General features: G+C 40.1%; 1 protein-coding gene across 2 annotated transcripts in view; it reads left to right on the top strand.

The window, feature by feature from the left end:
• Nucleotides 1-4,862: 4,862 nt before the first annotated feature.
• Nucleotides 4,863-5,428, top strand: part of HPGDS (hematopoietic prostaglandin D synthase) — a 26,555-nt gene continuing 25,989 nt past the window's right edge. Inside the window, exon 1 of one of the 2 annotated variants that reach the window (XM_032400847.1) lies at nucleotides 4,863-5,188. The gene's annotated coding sequence lies outside the window, so the exon portion shown is untranslated. The remainder of the gene's footprint in view (nucleotides 5,189-5,428) is intronic. The other variant, XM_032400848.1, reaches the window with a different exon arrangement.

Raw genomic sequence — 5,428 nt, 5'->3', positions numbered from 1 at the left:
CTGTTACTTTTGCTATACTTTTCATTTTATTTAACCAGCTAAAAATTGCTGCACGTGGCAAGTAGACAAAAGACAAAATGTAAGATCTTTCCCTCCAGATCTTTCCACAAACCCATGTTCCCACCCTTCCTACCCAATTCTCCACCCCACATCTCAGCTCAACTCTCCTGAGGGATGGCTCTGCCCACCTGTTCACATAGAGGAAACAGGAATCTCAAATCACTATGTGAACATGCAAACTGCTATTTGGACCATCCGACAAAGAACAAAAAGTTGGTAAAAAATTAAAAAATATATTAAGCTAGGGGCGCCTGGGTGGCTCAGTCGTTAAGCGTCTGCCTTCGGCTCGGGTCATGATCCCAGGGTCCTGGGATCGAGCCCCGCATCGGGCTCCCCGCTCCGCGGGAAGCCTGCTTCTCCCACTCCCCCTGCTTGTGTTCCCTCTCTCACTGTGTCTCTGTCTGTCAAATAAATAAATAAAATATTTAAAAAAAAAAAAAAATATATTAAGCTAATATGTAAATGGATAGACATCATATTAAGTACTTTGGTCCCAACCATTAGCCAGAACACAGTTTTGATTAGGGGACAACGAGTCCAGGACACATTAGGCACAGAGATAGTCTCAGAGGAAATGCCTAACGGAAAAAAAGATTAAGAAGCACTTGGTAAGATTGACTCATATTGTTCAGTTTAACGTGTATTTCTAAATTTAATTTTGTGTATTTTCAGCTTTAGGAACAAAATAATATTTGAAAGGATTTATACTGGGCTTTGGATTTCAAGCTGATTAGTCTGGTTAAACAATGAAGTAATTAGAGAAGTTCTAAGCTTGTAGGGAACATTCCGTGACACTTCTTTCCTTATTCTGAAGGCTCTTCCCTCTGTGCCAAGTGGTTATAAACCAAAACTTTGTGAAGCATTTTGGAGTAGTTGTAAAAGTATAGGCTTGTAATCAACAGAACTGAGTTTGAGCACTAGCATTGAAACCTAATAGCTGTATGACCTTGGGTAAACTTGCTGAATCAGTCTACACCGTAATTTTCTCATCTGTACAGCAGGTCTAACTATATCTGCATTACAGACGTGCCGTGTGCATTAAACAGCTCCACAACTACCATTATCATGAAATAAGCATACCAGATATTTGAATTGAATGCAATTTTCTCACTTCACTTAAATTTTTATGGAAATTATTTTCCAAAACTACATATCTGTAAGAAAATTATTCAATAAATAAAATACTTGATTTTATATCCCACACCCTACATGGTCTCTGTTTCCCCAAGATTCTCCCTGCTCCTTTTCTTTTTAAGACTGAGGGGTAAGGGACGCCTGGGTGGCTCAGTCAGTTGAGTGTCTGCCTTCGGCTCAGGTCATGATCCCAGGGTCCTGGGATCGAGTCCCACATCGGGCTCCCTGCTCAGCGGGGAGCATGCTTCTCCCTCTGCCTGCCGCCCCCCCTGCTTGTGCGTGCTCTGTCTCTCAAATAAATAAATAAAATCTTAAAAAAAAAAAAGTAAGACTGAGGGCCGGGGGTTGAGAAGAGGTAGGGCCACCAGGAGTCTAACGCTTTCTCTGCTGACTTTTAGATAATCCCCTTGTTTTCAGTCCTGAATCTCAAGTCCACTTTTATAGGTCTTGGAGCTCTGGTCTTCTGGGTTCCTCAGGGTTATTGAGATAGCGTCTCCTTAGTGTATGCCCTCCTCTCCACCGTTAGAGAAACTTGGGTCATAATTTTGACTCCATGGGTTTGATCAAGTGTCACTCCTCCATTTGCTTCCTGTCTGCCAAAATGTTCTTTGCAATGCGTCTTACACTCTACTTCTCTCCTTTCTCTTTGTCCTTTCTGATTATACCTTTTAGGTACTTTTCCTCTCCTTTCCGTGTGTTGACACGCGCTTAACCAGCTGCTTTGGAAACAACAAGTTGGGAAATTTAAACAATAGGATTTAAAACTAAGATGTGAATAATAAAAAAGAAGAAAGTAATTTTTAAAACTCAGGTAAAGGATGTATAAGAATTGCAACTTTTCAGTTTCTGGAGATGAAGCCATACATTTAATTTGAGCACTTCCATCATCTGACTCTGAAGATAATACAGGAAGAAGATTGAATACTTTTTTTTGAAAACACATTTTTTCAGGAATTTTGCCATCCTTACTCTTTGAATTTGTAAACAAGGTTTACTAAACAGGATCCAAAGAATGAGAACTAAAACTAAACACTCAACTGGCTTAAGTTCAAACTTCACTTTTGGAAATTCAAAGTGTGTTAGAAGATGTCTTTGACATTGATAAAAGATGCCTTTGATTTTTTTGAAAAGAATACTTTGCATTTGCTAAAACTGAAAATGTGAGCCACAAACAGCAACTTAATCTGGGTGGCTAATATTCGTCAGAACAGCGTTTTGCTTGAGCTATGTAGTTGAACAGACTTTGCTGTATTCCAGAACATACTTATCTCTCCTCAGCTGTCTTAAAACAGGAAACAAGTAGAAATTCACAGTTGATATATAACTACCACTACATCCAAAGAAATAAAATAAAAGGCAAAGATTCGATTTTTTTTAAGATCTTATTTATTTATTTGGGAGAGAGAGAGAGGGAGCATGGGAGGGGGCAGAGTGAGAGGGAGAAGCAGACTCCCCACTGAGCACAGAGCCCAATATAGGGCTGGATCCCAGGACCCTGAGATCAGACCTGAGCCAAAGGCAAACACTTAACTGACTGAGCCACCCAGGCGCCCCCCAAGATTTGTTTTTCAATATTTACAAAAACATAGTAGCATTTTAACATGAAGTTTAAGTCAATATAACATACAATTTCATATGAATTTCTATTTACTTGCAGAAAAGAAAGCCTGTCTTTCCAAACTGGGCCTAACAAAATGTCTGCAATGAGTAAGTCTCTGTTGTTAACATCTGCTCCTTAGTCTGGCTTATTTTGGAAATTTAATTAGGTTACTCAATATTTCATGAATCAAAAAAATACAAAATATAAATTTATTAGAACATGCATTTGGCAAACAAGAAATACATTTGCCAAACATTAGCAAATCTTCTTTCGGGTGTTGAATCAAATTATACAGAACTGGATCATTTTAACAAAAAGCATAATCGATAAAGGGATAGATCTGCTTGGAAAAGGGAATACCTGTGCCTGTCTATCGAAGCATCTTTTATCTTCGATAATGGTGGAAACCTGAAAAATGTCTTACTTGGTTTTTTCTTTTCAAGTATTCTCACTAGACACCAAAAAGCACACATTGTAAGAACACATCTCTATAGGAGACGTCTTAGAGTGCTGGGACCAGTGTTCATTCCATGTCGGGTACATGAGTGTTAATTGAGCGATAATGTCATGTTAATTACTCCTTTACGTGTATATTTTTCACTTCTTGATTTAACAGAAGTATTTAATTGAGGCAGGTTGCTCTCTTTGAAAGAACATAGCACTTTGAGAGGAAATCACAAGGATTTTGAGGAAGGAAGGGAACAGCCAAATGGCCAAAACACCCTAGCCAGCAGTTATACAAAGATACTGTGATCACAGCACCAATGCATGACATTTGTTACATAAGCCACAGGGACTGTGTTAATATTTAGGAAGCAATTCCTTTCAGAATCACATTTACACATCTTCTTTCAGTTGGTGTCCACAGATGACAAGTTAACAATTTATATAAATTCCTCCAAACCCCAGACTGATACTGATAATTCTGGATCTTTTCCCCAGCCTAAGGTGGTTCATTCGGAATTGAGGCCCGGAGCTTCCCATGAGCTATTGAAACTGCTACCTCAACAAAATGTCCGTAGTGCCAGAAAATGTACCATTCCCAGCTTTCATGGATTAGGTCCCAGCATTTTGGAAACGGCTGATATTTTCTCTCCATATAGCTCAGGCTCATGAAGAACCAAAGTTCTCCTATAGCAAAATTGTATCTTGGAGGCCAGAAAAACACTCATCACCTCCGTGTAAGCATGGAGGTGATGCACACGTCTTTTTAAGCACACATTTACGTACCCATTTAATGCTCTCAAAACCTCCTAAGGTTGTCGTTACTAATATTGTTAAGAATGCTCCATGAGGGGGGGCGCCTGGGTGGCTCAGTGGTTGGGCTTCTGCCTTGGGCTAGGGTCATGGTCTCGGGGTGCTGGGATGGGGCCAGCGTGGGGCTCCCTGCTCAGTGCAGAGCCTGCTTCTCCCTCTCCTCCCCACCTGTGCTCTCTCTCGCTATTTCTGTCTCTGTCTCTGTCTCAAATAAATAAATAAAATCTTAAAAAAAAAAAAAAAGAATGCTCCATGAGGGCAAGGATTTTTTTTTCTTTCTTGTTTTTGTTTACTGCTTTACCTCTATTATCCAGAATAGTACCCAGCAAAGATTAGGTACTCACTAAATATTTAAACAATATGGCTCTTCGGAGAAAAGGAATGTAAAGGAAATACGCTAGCAGCAATGAGAACTTAAGGAGTCCTCGTAAAAATGTGATTTGTGGGACAATATAATATTTGGAATCATTCATTCAGCAAAGATATACTAGTGGCTGTGACGTGCCCGGCATTCCTTCCCATAACGAGGGCACCACAGTAAACTGAACACTGAAAGGCCTGCTCTTACGAAGCTCACATTCTGCTGGGGGAGGGTGAAAACAAACCAAGAAAATACACTATGTTGTCAGACATGGTAACGAAGAAACACACAGCAGGTGAGGGATGAGACTGTTGGAGGAGGGTCCCGGTGAAGACGTGGTCAGCCAAGCGTTCCCTAAGGAGACCTAGTGAATTGCAGAAGCCAGCCCCGTGCATATCTGAAAAGAAGGCTTACGTGTGTTCACTTTCTCTCATTCTCCGGGAGCCTATGGTGTAAGGTTTTTAAACATAGATGAGCATGTAGCAATAGGCACACATCGGCACCTGTAACTTTGATTTTATCAACTGAATGCAAATATGTTAGGTTATTATTTACACAGAGATCCTATAAAATGCCAAGAAGAACCAGAAGTCTTTGCAGGATTGGACTGTTTGGCAGGCATATCTCATCTAAGAAATGAAGGAAGAGACTTAGGGGGAAGTAAGTCGCTCCGTCTCTCATTGGCTTGTGATTGTCCCTTACTCATCATATAAACCCAAGACGCAGTCACTGATGAGAGCATAGAAGATACTAGACTCCACGGAGACGTAGCACAAGTAAGTGATACGACTGAACTCTACAAAGATGAGAAACGAGATAGTGTTCTTTCTTCATCTTAGTGTTTTTTATTACTGTGATATTCTGTGTGTGACTGAGCAACTGATACCTATTTTCACCATGCCACTCATTCAGCTCTCATTCAGAGCCTCTCTGTTAGTGGCCAGGTAGAAATCAAACAGTAGTTTTCTTTTTCTTTCTTTCTTTCTTTCTTTCTTTCTTTCTTTCTTTCTTTCTTT

Source organism: Phoca vitulina, unplaced genomic scaffold (assembly GCF_004348235.1).
Source record: "Phoca vitulina isolate PV1807 unplaced genomic scaffold, GSC_HSeal_1.0 scaffold3, whole genome shotgun sequence".
NCBI lineage: Eukaryota > Metazoa > Chordata > Mammalia > Carnivora > Phocidae > Phoca > Phoca vitulina.
The sequence above is the reverse complement of the archived record's forward strand: the minus strand, read 5'-3'. Positions and strand labels throughout refer to the sequence as shown.